This window comes from Emydura macquarii, unplaced genomic scaffold, assembly GCF_026122565.2.
Source record: "Emydura macquarii macquarii isolate MOO-44397 ecotype Brisbane River unplaced genomic scaffold, CSIRO-AGI_Emac_v2 contig_67, whole genome shotgun sequence".
NCBI classification, from domain to species: domain Eukaryota; kingdom Metazoa; phylum Chordata; order Testudines; family Chelidae; genus Emydura; species Emydura macquarii.
In genome coordinates, this window is record NW_027130204.1 from 11,699,946 (window position 1) to 11,715,821 (window position 15,876).

Here is a 15,876-nt window from a genome sequence, read left to right on the forward strand (position 1 = left end):
AGTCTAAACTGATGATGGAGTCTGGTATTTTCTTTGCAATCTTATTTATTTACAAGGCATGTAAAGGTTCTGCTTCATTGAATGCAGGAGGAATCAAACAAAAGAATACTCTCAAGTTACAGTGACAAGTCTCTAGTTTCTGGGAAAACTCCTTTTATGCTTTGGTTTAGGTGTGGCCCTCTAACGCTCTATTACAACCATCTTAAATGAAGGGCATTTAAGATAGTTGTAAACTATAAACATACTTCATTTCCAACAAGGTTTCAACTTGATCCAAAATAAGGTTTAGCCTGGCTCATAACAGTATACTTTACCCTACCTCAGCACAGGGAGATGGGACCAGGTGACCTCCTGCGATTCCCTTCTAGCCCTACATTTCTATGGTTGTGTTCATTGTGCTACACAAAAAGTGTGATCATTTATCATGACTTACTGACATTGCCTCACCACACTGCGATACAACATCATGACACTGTCATGTTACCGCATGCAGCAGGCTGATGTAGCAACATTCGCCCCATTTCTGCCCTGGTGTGGATTTGGTTTCAGCGCTAGAATTGGGTAAAAATCACAATTTACTTTGTTTTTTTAAATTATTTTATATATATCTTTTTATTTTTATGAATTCACTTTTGTGACACTCTTGCTTTTGCTTTGGGTGAATATCTTATCCAGTGAGCTGTATCAGTTGTGCACACTTGTGAAGGCAAATTAAGTTCAAATGCTGGGATATTAATGGAAAGCAAACCTGCATAACTAATGACTATGAATTGGTTTTTAATTCAATGAATCTTTTTTTTCCCTACATTTTAATTTTGGCAGTGTTTAGAAATGCCCATCCAATAGTATCTTCCTAGATCATGAATGCTAGGCTGTGTTACTGAGCATGCAGGCTTCAAACACAGAAAGTAACTTCACAGCCCAAACACCGGGGGGGAAGGGAGGCGGGGGGAAGAATCTTATGTTTACAATTCTATCTGTGTTTTTAATAGTCTGAAATTAGTAACAGAGGTAAAAAACTTTTTTTTTTTTTAAAAAAAACCCAAGGGAAACAACGCCCATTGAAGGCTAGGTTTTGTCCAGCTCTCTGGCAGTTGAGCTGCTGAAGGGAGTAAGTATGCCCTGGTGCCATGTAAGGTCTGGACAGAAGTGCATCCTGTGTCCTTACGTGAGTACGGAGCTGCTCCTGAAATCTGCTGTCCTGGGGAAGGGCTGGGGCTCTACTTTCCCTTCCCTCCATGCATGGGCAGAAGTATGCTGTGCCCTTTACACAGTGGTAAGGCTTGTACACTACCTTGTTCCCCACAGCCTCAGTGCACCAATGAGCATCTCAAGGCATTCTGCTCTCTGAGGGGTTATTCCCCTGGTGTCCCTCTCCCCTACCCCCAGTGCAGGACTGTCAGTCAGGCACAGAGTAGCCCTATGTGAACTTTTTTCCTCTTGAAGACTCTCTAGGAGCCAGCAAGCTCATTGGTGTAACTAGATTCCCACCTCTTAGACCTTTCACAACAAATCCTTGAGCTGTAGGTTCTTCCCTCTGAGCACTGGGGACTCTTGCAATCTTCTTTCTTGGATAATTACTGCTTTATCTGCTGCTCGCAAACTGCATCTGCAGGGGATTCCATGTTGCAACGCTCAGCAATGGCTGAGAGGCCATAGAGCTATGCCAACTTACACTAGCTAGCGGCCGCTATTTACTTCAGTGACGCTTCCCTGATTTGCACAGACCGAGCATCTGGCTCAGTGCCTCTTCAGAGGACAAACCACAGTGATTGCACCAGCTAGCAGTGGCCAGTTTTACAGAATACAAACAATTCACTACATTTTTACAAAAATAAGTCCAGAGGGAAAAGAGAAACCTTATCATCTTTCCTCCTCCTCCACCCCGCGATTTTTCTTCCTTCGAGAAAAGGAAGAGCAGCCCTGTTCCAATGACATGACCGTGCTAAGATTGGAGGATTAACACCCTGTTGGATATAACTACGGTTTGGGGGCAGCGTTATTTACAGACGGTTGCAAGCTGATGGATCAGTCATAAACAGGATGACCCAGTGCAAGTTACTAAACAGCTCCATGGGCCAGACTTTCTATTTGAAATAATGACAGCTGGTTAACACAGGATTCTTAGTTCCAAATAAATGAGCTAGGCACCTCAATTTTCCTTGCCTGCCTGCCTGAGGAAGCATAAATAAATACGCTAGGGGTCCTCAAACTTTTTTTTCCCCCTGGGACCCCTTTTGAAAATATTTCAGGCTGTGATGACCCCTCCTTCCCTTACCCCCCCCCCACCAAAAAAAAAGCAATGACCCCGCCCTGTATCTTGCCACCTTTCCATGCCATGCCACCCTTACTTCTGCACAGCTGGGGGTGGCACTGCCTTTGGAGCACCCGGCCAGCAGCTGCTGCTCTCCAGCCACCCAGCTCTGAAGGGCTCTGTCAGCCATGCGTGGGACTGACAGCCACAGTCCTGGCACGCATGGGGGCTAACAGCTTGCAACCACCCCATAATAACCTCATGATCCCTTGAGGGGTCCTGAACCCCCCATTTGAGAACCCCTGGAATACGCTTTCTGGTTAGCCTGCACAGCAAGAGCATACCCTCTTCCAGAAACTTCAACTTTTGCAAAGGAACAGCTTCCTTAGTTAGGCTACCGAATACATAGGGCTTTAGGGAATCCACCATCCATTGCTCTGAAACAGGCATAACTCCAGTGATGCTGGAGTTGCCTTTTTTTGGCCCAGCAACTAGTCAGTATTTGGGGCCTGGCAGGGTTGTTCCCATTGGGAGGAGAAATCAATCCTGTTACATTACAAGGAATGTACAGTGAGTCCAGTTTCCAAGACACAGTAGAAAGAAACAGCAGGTACTTTCTTTGCTCACAATTTGTCTCTCTCTCCAGTCAGTGCTGTGCCCCAAAGAGCTCAGCTCACTCTTGGACCCATAGTCACAACTATTAATTTTGTTGACTGCTCTCTTTCTCCCTCTAACGCATGTGCAGCTTGCCAAAAGAATCTCTTGGGCTCTATGATTGCAGACATGGGGGATTTTAGCCCATAGAACTAGGTTTCTGATCAGGACTTCTCATTTGGTCCCATTGCCTTGGACAGTGGTTTCTCTTGTTTCCTGATATCTCACTCCATAAAGGGTTTTAATTGCTCCTTACATTTAGCCTGAAGGAAAGCACTGAAGCTTAGCACTGTCATTAGCTTTAACCAAGGGCAGGTCTACATTTAAAATGCTGCGGCAAAGACTCTACTACACCGATGGAAGAGCTTCTCTTGTCAGCGTAGTCGATTCATCTCCATGAGAAGCCCTCCTGTTGACATAGCACCGTTTACACCAGAGGTTAGGTTGGTAAGATGCGATTGTTTATCAGTGAAAAACTTGCTTGATGTCAGCCATTAACAACAGCGTCACACCAGCAGTCATGAGAGCCCTACCTGAGATCAGCCGCTGGTAGTTTTACCACTCTGACATTCAGATTTGGTCTGAAGGTTGTCAGCATAATGATAAAAATGCCAGCTGATGAATTTACACTAGGGCTCCTGGTGGAACTCTATTGGTGCAAAAGCAATGGTAAGAGTTTCCTGAAAGCTTCCACATGGATAAGGCCACCCAATGCCTCTTGATGTGTTGGACTGTGTTGTGGACAATGTAGGGGTGGCACAATGTACTCTGTCAGCTCCCACTTGCCCCAGTTGGTAACTCCACTGACTTCAAAGGAAGTATTCCTGATTTATACCTAAATTTGTTCTTGAAGCTAGCCCAAAAGGATGGGGCTTTGCTGTAATCGATATTTGGGGAGGTAGCTTGATCTCCTATTTCCTCTGTAGGGAAGCATGTTCCTTGCAACATTTGGCATTTGAAATGGTGACAAGCAGCAGGGAATTGCTATTTCATCATCTGTCAGAGGGTTTCTAGCAGAAGTACAGGTGGGCTGGTCCCCATCACCTGACCAGTTTTCACTAATGCTCGTATGCAAATGCACCCAAGCTAAATAAATGGAAGTCAGATTTTCTAACTGAGTGTGAAGCTTTTGAATTGAATCACTTTGTAATGTGTGACGAGGGGAGAAGTTTAAGGGGACTAAACAAGTCAAGGGAACAGTTACATTTTTGCTTTCTAGTACATTGCCCCATATCCACTGCCAAGCATAGAACGTTATTTCATAATAGAACATAAATCCCATTACATGCTGTGTATTGTTTTAAAGTGAATTTCAGGTGAGGGAAAATACTGTCTTGTGACTGTACTGTTTTTAAGCTATTTTAGCAGGGAGAATTAGCTATTTGGGGAGACAAGGATTGAAAGGGAAGCAGAAGACAGAATTTTTGGGATTAGCAGCAAATTCCATCCATTTGAATCCATGCTCCCTCTCCCCCACACACCCTGCTCGCCAAGATGACTGCAAATGTATACCTAACTTTAGGTTAAAGATCTCTACGTATTGTAGGTTATACTAATGTGCTAAGTGACAACATACACTTGCATCAGGCATTCTTAGGGCATGTCTATATGCCTTTTTAGTCCCTTCTCAGACACGAGAAATCCCATACACAGAGATGCAACTAGGAAAAAAATCTCAAGTGAGATCTTTCTCCTCTCATGTAGGATCAGTTCCTCAGCTGGTGTAGCTCCATCAAAGGCAGTTGAGGCTCTATTGATTTGGAAAATAAATTCTGTTCTAAAATAATCCACAGGAGCTGCTGAACATTGGCTGTTGCAGCTATTTGCAATCCAGGAGAAGTGCTTTTGCTAACAGTGGGCCTGCTCTCTCTGAAATGCGGAAATGAGAGGTTCTGAGTGCAAGCATACAGCTGGGGGACTGCATGGGGGTAACCATGGTTGGAACGTTCTGTGTGGCAGAATGCAAAAAGGCTAAGTAGTCAGAATCAGTTTTAGTAAGTTCTTTACCCTACTGACATGTGATGCTTCATCCTGTCAGTCAGTGGCCAGGCTGAGCAGTTGTTGTACTGTGTTTCTTCCTATCTTGAAAGGATACACCCCACTAGCCATTGACAATTTATCTAGAAGACCAGATAGGATGAGTTAGGAAGTTCTGGTTTGCATTAGATAAACTTCCAAAATATAGGTGCTTACACCAACCTCTTCAATCTCTAAATGTGGTGTAGAAATATTCCGGGAATAGGTTTGCCTCTTCTTCCCGTAAGCAATATTATGAAATCATAGCAGTGGCCTACAACTCTTATTCCAGCTCCAGGGTCTTCAATGGGGAGGCTGGCCGGCCAACCCATCCTTCAGGTCAGAATCATGTCCAAGGCTGAAGCATGGATCTGGAGTACATATTTCAACACTGTCAAGGGAAAGCCGGTGTTGTAACTTAATTCTCGAATAAAGAAATACTTAGAGGTCCTGTCTACACTAACTATCATTTGACTTTAAATGAGACCATCTTCTACTCAATAGGAAACAAAGAAATGAATTGCTATCAAATACAGTTTATATCGTGTACAAAATAACCTAAAAAATTAAGTCTTCGTGTTGATGAAACACTACTTCTGTTTTTAAAAGCTGACGTTGTTTCTGCCTGTCATTCTTCATCTCCTGTTTATGTTCAAAGAGCTAATCACCCCCAACTATGCAATGTAAATATGTTTTCACACTTCAGTCAGATGAGCAGCCTCTATTGTTTTATACCTAATTACCTGGGATGGAGTCACACAGTTCTGGGGGAAATATACAAGTGAGTGATAGATGTTTCTTTTTTTCTCAGCAGCTTCTATTTTCTTGAGTAAATATTTTTAAAAGTGGCTTCTCTTGATCAACAGTGAGATTGCAGAGCTGAAACAGAGCCACAGTAACTAAAGGAGAGTGACCGTGGCTGAAGGGCCTATCGGTTCTTTTGAATCCTTCCGTGCCATCACACATCGCTTAGGGTACAAACAAGGGTCCACCATGCCTGTCTATTCTGGGATGCACTTTGCCAGTCCTATGCCATACAATAAAAAGTAAATGTGCAAAATGAGTAAAGGTGGCAGAATCTGGCCCTACATTCTTTTCAGATTTTCTTGTGTACATATAGCTATGAAAGCAAGATGTCTGTCTGTGTACTTCATCGATGGGTAGGACTACACTAAAAGCATTTGCCAGTATAGCTATACTAGTATACTACACCAGCATAGCACATCTAGTGTTGATGCAGCTTATGCTGGCAAAAGCTGTGCTTTTCCCAGTATAGCTTATTCTAGCCCCCTTCCCCATCTCCTGTAGTGAAATAAGCTGTTTTGGCATAAGTAAGTACTGCACCAGGGGCTTTTGCTGGCACACCTGGTCATGCCCCTGACCTACATAACTGTGTCAGCCAAAGTCTGTAGTGTAGATCCGACCCTGTGTGCAGAGAAACAGAAGTCCTGTGTGCAGACAAGAGAATGCAAACTGTGTTCTCCCATGGAGATTTGACTCTTGTTTGTTCTTGTTGTTGGACCAGTCCAAACTTTTAATGAGAAACTGAGTCTTACGAGGTCAGATTCTGCTACACTTACTGGGCTTGAATAGCATCCTTACTCCACAAGTAATCCTATTGACTTCAGTAAGACTCCATAAGCAGTAAAGTAGTGCTCATTTGTGAGTAAGATTCTCCAAAACTAACCCTTTTAAAATTTTGGATGTTTTCTTGTATTTGGTCCATATTTCCAACCTGACCAGAGTAGGAAATTTGAAGTGAATCTTACAAAAAGGCCTGTTGTTCAAAGATTCTAGGCGAGTTCTTCAGAGTCAAGGAGGCAAATTGGTTGGAGCTTAGAAATTTAGGGTGCCCATTTGTATTGAACCCCCAAACCTTTTCAGGTTCACCAGTAATTAGATATAGAGTATGAGCAGCTACACATCTTGAGACATTTCATCACTTGAAACTAATCTAACACTGTGTGGGCCTTTGTATGTAGACTCAATCTTGACCTTGAATCTGCAGACAATTTCTCGGAGACAGTCACATTAAAAAAAAAAAAAGCTATTCCTGAGCCAAGGTTTAATGGGAAGGATAATAAAATCTAAATAAAAATAAACGTGTTTATTTTCTAATTCCCCTTTTCCTGCTTTGTAAGGTACAGCAACAACGTCAGCATATAGAAATTTATGGTGGCAAGGTTTCTCAAGATCTGATGTATGCAGAGGTTTAGCAACAAATAACCATAATGTGCAGACTTTAAGGGGCAGATCCTCAGCTGATGTAAATTGGTTTTCCTGTAGTCCGTGCTTGTACAGTACCCAGCACTTGGGTAATAGCACCATTGAAGTCAGTTTGTAGTATGCTGATTTACACCACGTGAGGATCTGCCTATAAATTCATGTATGAAAGAATTTCAAGTCTGAATTTTCAAAAGTTATTTCTTATCCATGCAAGGTAATTAATAACAATCTGTGTTGACTTTATCTGGGATGTGGAAGGAAAAACCTGCTATAAAAAGTCCATGCAATAGTTAGATTCCATATTAAGGTGACCAGTCATAACTTTTTTTAAAATGAGTGCGGCAGAGAGAGATTATTGCTCGACTTCTGAGTTAGTTGGTTTTTTGTTTTTGTTTTTGGTTTTTTTTGGTTTTTTTTGGTGGGTGGGGGGTTGTTTTACCAATGAGGAAACCTTTCTTTGTGTAACTTTTCAGACACTCCACATGGGTAGCATGACCAAGTTTTCAAAATGGCATGAATGACATGAATAAGTCAGCTGTTTTGGATTTCAGAAAATGCTAAAAGCAGCATGCTCACATTTATTGACTCTGGAATACAAGATTTCATTAAACAAACAACACAGCCAATTTTAGTTACAGGATTAATTTAAGAAGAGGACAGAGCGTCTGGAACTGGCCACAATACAGCTTTAATTCCTTCTCTGAAATGGAAAGTGCCAACTGATTTAAACCAGGGTTACACAAATTCATTCCTGGGCTGTGAATGGGTGGAGCAAATTAATAAGCGTTCAGTGTTATGATAGATAAACCCCGTCCTGGGCAACCAGGGAAATATAACAGAAATACTGACATTGTCTTGTAAAATCCTGGCCTCACTGAAATCCATGGTAGAACTACCATGGCTTTCAATAGGGCCAGGGTTTCACTCACATAGATGCATAGACTGAAAACCTGCAGGAGAAGGTTATGCTGGAGGAAAACTTGGTTCCCCTCACAAAAGACTCCAATTCTGCAATTTTTGTCCATGTTGGCCAATTCCTGTGTTCATGCAGAGTGTCAATGAAGACAGGGATCCATCTGCACAGATCAGCAGAGCACCCATACAGATCAGGTTCAAGGTTTCCTCTGAATATTTCTGCTAGAATAATCCTTCCTCCCTGTCACGCTGGCTGGATTGGAGGGAAGGGCATTTATTATATTATTCAACATCAATATGTCAAAATCATAGTAATTCATGTGAGATATGCCATGTCAGGTACTGTTGGAAAGGCTATAATGTGCTAAGTAAGATGTTCATATGTTGTTTGTAATGGAAGTCCATGGATATGGTTGATATATCTGTATTTCAAATTGTGCTGTGTCTGGGTAATGCTCCAGACAGGATGGCTGCAGGGATGGCCTGCTTAATGGCCCATTAAGACATTCACAGATGCAAGGGACCCAGGGAGAGAAGCTTGGGATATACCTGATGAGTCACCAGGACTTACTCATGTGACTCTGGACTCCATTTTGGTTCCTGTAAAAATTGACAAGCAGCATGGAAAAAAACCAGAGGACATAAGTCAGGTGCCTGGGATCCATTTTGTCTTCAATCCTGTTCAGCTTTCAGCCACCTATCTCCCTCTGAATCAACTCCTCTGTTTCACAGCTTCAGTTATAAAGGACTGAGACCTATCCACATACTGGATGTATACCAGAGGGACTACACAAGCCTGCAAACTCCACAATTCTTCTAGAAACCTGATACATATAAATGATTCGAAAGTCCATATATATCCGATTGCTTTAATCCTTTAACATTTCTCTTACAGTTCGTTTCTTTCTTTTTATAATAAACCTTTTAGTTACTGAAGGATTGGCTGGCAGCGTGGTATTTTGGGTAAGATCTAAACTTGTATTGATCTGGTACTGTGGCTGACCCTTTGGAGTCAGGAGGAACCTTTTGGGTAAAGAGCATAGAGTTTAAATAACTGGTCTCTTTATTGGACCTAGTGGCTGATTGGGAGCCAAAGACTGAATGGAGTAAAGGGGGCTGTGTGTATTTGTGTACTGGCTTGATAACCGGTGTGGGGAATCAGAAGCCCTGTTTGTAGTTGGTTGGGAAGCCTGACTTCAGTGTCACCCACCAGTGCTGGGAGAATCTGCTCTCCTTTTGCAGCCTGCCCTGACCTTGGCATTTTCAGGTGGCTACCCTGGGCACGGAAGGTTCACCCCTCACCCCCCCAAAAAACATGGAATCTAAAAGGGCTTCTGTACTCAATCTATGGTTCCCCCTAGGAGCTGCACTGGTTCCTGAGTCCCCCACTATTCACTCCAGCCCCTTGTGGTATTTTTTCCTGGTGGCACTGTCTCTTGGCACCTTTCAGAAGCCTCTAGTAGTAGTGCCTCTTAAGCAGCTGTCCTACATGGCTGAAAGCCAAAATGGACCAAGATGTCCATGCAGGAGGTCCCCTCTGTGTATAGATCTACTGGAAGATGTGATCAGGACCATAGGCATCACCAGTTAAACGCTGAGCCGAATTCTTTTGCTGGTGTAACTCCACTGAAACCAGTTACACCAGAGAAGAATTTAGCCGACTGACTGCACAAATAACATGGCTGTCCTAAGAATTTGGGCTGAGAACTTCGAAGGCATCACAGGGTGATTAGACCCCTGCTTCCTCTGAACTTCAGTGGGATTTGGGTGCCTAATTCCCTTTTTGAAAATCCCCAGGCTGATTTGCAATCCCATACTGCTAAAATCTTAGCTTCAGAGCAACCACCCCTGCATCTGAAGACAGGAGGATTTAACACAGCTCCCTCGTTTATTGACTGTGTTTCAAAAACAACCACGTACATTCATTACAAAGCATGACCCCACATTCCATTTTCCCACTGGGCTGAGCATTTTGCCTCTGCAGTTCTTTCCATATATGGGCGCTGTGTGTGTGTGTGTGTGTGTGTGTATAGCTATATGCAGGAATTGGCATTCTCTTGAACAATCATTTTAAAAGAGCACTGAAAACAGATGAGATTTTTGCCTATCATGATCTCTTTCAAGCCTCAGTAAAATGCTCTCCCAAGATTGATCAAGCATCTATTTTAAAAAAAAGAAATATTGTGCTATTCATGCTAACTGGACCACCTACAGTTAGGTGTCACTATAATTATTGTCAAGTATTATTGTTACAAGGGTGTACGGAACACGTAGATTGTTCTTTAACATGACGGGCCGATTTAATGGAACATTACTTATTAACACAGCCTAGCATAGACTCAGCTAGCATACCTTAACAAAACTTTGTTATACTTGAATGAATTGTAGAATGCCTCTTGAATGCCTACTGGCTGGCATAGTGCCAAAGTCTTTAAAATTGAAAATATAGCTTGATTCCTCCTTTTTCATAACGAAATCTGAAAACAGAAGCACTGACCTTGGCAAGCTTCTCACGGTAAAGTTTTCCAATAGGAAAAAGCACTATAAATCAAATCAGAATAATTCTGTGTACATTTTTTTCTCCCAGCTTGCCAGGGTTGCACCTAAGCACTGAATTTTTGTAATATTAAAGGAATGTTTTTAAACCCTCAAGACTGAAAGCATGGTGTGAGCCCAATCCAGATTTCATCATCACCTTTTGCTTTTGCCTAGCACCCTGGGCTCCAGATTGTCATCTCAGTGAACTTGTTGCTCATTTTTAGGTTTTCAGATTGGTTTGTTTGTTCTTATGGGTCATAATGACTTTTGCAAGAAAAATAAATTGCATTTTCATGGCAATCTGCTACCTCACTACTTCCCCCTGAAGCAGAAGAATAAGATAACCATTGCATTTCTGTCTGAGTTATTAATTCAGTGTTATTTATCACACAGGTTGGAAACCTTAAACTGTTCCCATTTATTCACCATACCTGGCTTAGGGGAGCCTGCTGACTCCTACGAGAATTGTAACAAGCCATTGTTCTAAAAGTAAAAACCCAAGCAGAATAGTTTTGAATATTCCATGGATATTATAGCAAAATGTGTTCCAAGGCCAGAAGGGACCATTGTGATCATCTAGTCTGACTTCCTGTATAACACAGACCATAAATGTCCTCAAAATAATTCTAGAGCATACCTTTTTAGAAAAAATGTCCTATGTTGGTTTTAAAATTGCCAGGGATGGAAAATCCAGCACAACTTCTGGTACAGTAATTACCCTCACTGTTTAAAAACTTAGACCTTTTTCCAGTCTGAATGTATCTAGTTTCAACCTATTATATAGGGCAGATCTTCAGCTGGTGTAAATAGTCCTAGCCATGTTGACTCCAGTGGATCTGTTTCTATAGGATATCCAGTTTAAATTTAAAAATTGCTTATGAAAATACCATAGAATATAAAAACTGAACTGTACCTTAAAATCCACCTTGTCCAGACCCTATGCTTTCTCCCTTGCAGTCCTATGTGTGGAGTGCCTTCCATAAACCTTCTCAAATACCATTGACCTAACCAAGACTTTGACAGCCATTTATTGATTTCCATGGTACTTAAGTACATGGTTAAGTGTTTTGCTTAATATTAATGAATGTAAGCACATGCTTAAGGGCTTTGCTGAAGTAGGGCTAACTTCTGTTTTCGAAAGTTAACTTTTGTTTTTCCCTTCAAGAAGTTTATATATAAAATTATAGCAAACTTAATGGAATTGTCAGGATGTATGCAGGGCTTTATGATTAACCATGTAGTACTATTATACCATTGTCCTCTCTCTCTCCACTCTTTTTCCCCTGTTTCTTCCATCTAGATTTCAATTCTTCTTTGTGTGATGTCTGAATTAAAGCTCCAGTCTACAAGGGCAAGCCTGCATACCAACAAGCTGCGTGTGGCTATGAGGATACAGCAGCTTGCAGATTGAGGCCTGAAACTGTAAATCCTTCGGGGCATGGTCTGTATCTTTATTTGTTTCTTTGAGCACTCTGTTGGCATGCCTGAAAAGCTTGATTTAATGATTAACAATAATTGTACTTAATGTTCAATCTATTCGATTTTTGCATTCTGTTCTGGAAAAGTGAAATCCCCCCACCCTCCTTTGGGGAGCAAGGAGGAAGGAAGGGTCAGATACAGAATATCTGAGGCATCTTGTCAAAACGCATGCATTCAGCAAAACTAGCATTGCAACTTCTGTTTTAAAAAAAAAAAAAAAAAAAAAAAAAGACGGACTCAGAAATATCTAAGCAGTGCTTAGATATGAAGGGGTAGATGCCTTATAAATGCTTAAGCTGGAGAGAAATGTCACTTGTTAGATCACTGTCTACTGTATGTAGATTTGATTGGCTCTATAGCACTAATTCCCACAATGCTCAGTAATAACCATGTGGATGCTGGTTATATCTGCACACTTCATCAGTGGGTAGAATCATCATTTAAAAAATTGAGCACACAGTAGAGTTCTTAAATGGTAAAAACTAAGGGCTTTATTTAGGATGACACTTTTGGACTACTGAAACAGCTTTATCAAATTTCCCTGTATGCAGCTGCAAAAACAAGAGACATGGTATGGTTTGGGGCACCGTAGTTCAACTGATGGCCCTCTTGCGTATTGGTCATATGGTTTTCTTCAGTTCCTATATGTTGTGTGGATGTTAGAAGGCAATCCTAGTGTAGTTCTGCATTGATAGGAATGCATCCCTACAGAAGAACCATGGAACAAGAGTCCTAATTCTAGTCTATTTGAGTTCTTATACCACCCCCATAACCATGGTGTCTGAGATGGAAGGTAATGATCCCAAAGCACTTCATAAAAAGAGTAAGAGAACCCTAATATCGTGCCTAGAAATGCTTTCCACAGAACATATTCAATAAGCAAGGCTTTAGGTGTGTTCAGTGCACACCTAAACACACCTAAAGCCTTTCTTATTGAGCATGTTCTGCTATAGGGCTATACAGCACCTAGCACATTTACTATAATATAACTGATTGATAATACAATCCCCTGTTGATCTTGTAAATAACTTTTTTTTACTAGAATTTTGATTTCCGCCCCCCCTCAGAAGTGTGCACATGTGTTAAGGCTCTATTTTTAAACTTGGAGCAGATATTCATCTATCTCCAGAGTTGATAGTCCATTTAATCCTTTTTTCCTTTTAAAAAAAAAAAAAAAGATAGGATTAGGAGCAGGCAAACCTCAAAATATTCAAGCTGTAAGGTCAGTTCAGAGAGGTTGGTACAATTTAGGGATTTCTCTAAAGCTTATGGAAAGTAACTGAAGCTGTTTGGTTGCAGATTGAAATATTCCTGTGAAGCCTCATTCAGTTTTAGAGCCAATTTCTTTAAATCGGTCCGTACAAAGCCACAGGCACTTTGTGCCCTTGGTCAATTGTGTGCTGGGATACAACCCTACAATAAGTGAATACTATATAGTAGGTATCCTGCATCTATGTGTCAATTCAGGAGAAGGAAAATGGAAAACTTCATGAAATTCCTCAGTTTTATTTTGCAATTTACACCGAGCTGTTCCAGGGAAGTGATTTCCTCAACAATAACTTGATTCAGCAGTGATTTATACAGGTTAAATTCTCAGTGATCTAAAATGGAGTAGAATAGAAGCCCACTGAGATTTGCTTTCAACCCTCATATTTTGGTAGGTTGTTGTCACTGTCTCAACTTTTTGAAAAAGTCATTTTGAGAAATTGCACATAAGCTCCCGATTGATTAACTCTGTGCCATCTGGGTAAAAACCCTCCTAACGCAACACCAAAGTAACATTTTGGGTCTAGCCTGAACCTATAGAAACAAGATGACTGAGTTCAGACTGAAAATTCCATCTAATACTCCATCCTTAATGTGCCTCACAGTGTTTAGGGATTGTAGCACATATGGTCATTAAGATCGCTCTCTGAAAAACATAGCAAGAGGTGCAATGTGGTGAATTTTACAGATAGGGGTAGGAGAGTGGATTTCAGCCTTACCCACAGAAGCACAGAATTACAAAGTTAAAGCTATCTATCTGTTCTGACGTTCCGTCCTTTGGTCCCCTGTTGAGTCTAGATGGTAGAAGTCTCCAAGCAGTAGGTGATTTTTTGCATACCATATGTGCTGCAATACCTGGGCAGAGTCAAGGACAGTGTGTCAGAACAGAGCTTCAGACTTAAAGCAAGGAGTTTCTGAAAAGTCAAACTCTTAGCAGTAACAGAATAGTCTTTTTAGTGGTGGGTTTTATGTATTTCATTGCTATTTTTAAAGTCTATAGTCTGCATTCCTCAGATTCCTGTAATATTTATCTAACTAATTTAGTAAAATTGGAGATAGGTATATGGAGGCACTTCATAAAATATGGAGCGTTAAATACAATTTTATTGAAGGACTATTTCAAAACAGGAATCATTTGCAGTACTTAACACAGCAGGCCAAATTCTGATCTGGTGAATTCAAAGTAACTCCACTGAATCTGATGAAATTACTAGAGATTTACTCCAGTGTCCCAGTAAGCAAACTCTGGCCCTATGTACATGAGAATTTCGGATTTATTTTATAACACAAGGATTGTTTGCTTTGGGGACTTTTTAAGAAATGTATCTTGACACAAGCGGTGCATAATACACACTTGCACATGTGTATGTAATAAGAAGAATGCCTAGCTCTTATAGTGCTTTTCATCCATAGGCCTCAAAGTGCTTTTACAAAGGAAGTCAGTAGCATTATAACCCTTTAACAAATGGGGAAACTGAGGCACAAAATGGTTAAGTCCCTAAAATCACCCACCAGGCCAGTGCCTGAGCCATGAATAGAACCCAGGTCACCTGGGCTCCTCAGTGCTCAATCCACTAGGTATTATCAGAGATGGGAGTGGAATAAAAACACCAGGTCTAAACACCACCCAATTTTGAATGTGGATCCAAACTCATTAGCTCCATAGGTGCTGCTGAATTAACCAGTAGCTGCTTTTAAACCGTTAATTTCTCCCAACACTTTAAAACACAATACATGGTAAATAAAATATTTCATTACTGAGTCTGTGGTTTCAATAATAGTATGTAATTATCAGTAGTAATCAGAGCTTTGAACCAAACCCAGCAGCTGAGAATATACAAATTTGATGGGTTGGTTGAATCCATATGCACATCTGGTTCTGAATTTTGCAAATGTCCCCTTTGGTTATAATGAGCAAAATCAAAATGTCTGATATGAACAAAAATAGTCTTATTTATATGCCAGAAATGTACATGTCTGCTAAGCCATCCTAGGTTCTCTGCAATAAAACAAATAAAGGTAAAATGACCCTAACTGTAGAAGAATAAAACAATTAAAAATAGCATAAAGCCACAGATTAAAACCAATGAGGTTGCCTGAAGACCTGTGTCAATAAAAAGGTTTTAAACTTGTTCTGAAAGAGGTCAATGCATGGTTTTCCTCTAGTGAAAAGGCAGAGCCAGTACACAGCCCTGGGGCTGCAGAGGCAAAGATATAGAAAATATACCAGTCCATTCACCTCATCATCTTCTACGTCGGGGGCCAGGAAGACAGAGTGGGACCCAAGAGTTCAGAGAGGTATCTGAGGTCCAGTCATTACAGTCACTGTGAGTCTAAACCAAAATGTAAATCTGAGTCTGTGCCCATTGCAGTTTTGTTCTGGTTATATGGTCTGTGTACAATCACAAAGGGGCCATTCCCCACAGCTCCCTCACCATGTCCTTTCGTATCTGCTCTTTGTACGGAGTTCAGCCAGTGAAGCCATGGACGTGTGGATATGGATCCACATTTGTCTATTGGGTCTTTCT

General features: G+C 41.2%; 1 long non-coding RNA gene across 1 annotated transcript in view; it reads left to right on the forward strand.

Annotated features, from left to right (window-relative positions):
- LOC137143673 (uncharacterized) overlaps positions 1-12,130 on the forward strand; it is a 35,899-nt gene extending 23,769 nt beyond the window's left edge. The window contains exon 3 of the long non-coding RNA XR_010917236.1: positions 11,904-12,130. This is a non-coding gene — a long non-coding RNA (uncharacterized lncRNA). The remainder of the gene's footprint in view (positions 1-11,903) is intronic.
- Positions 12,131-15,876: the final 3,746 nt, after the last annotated feature.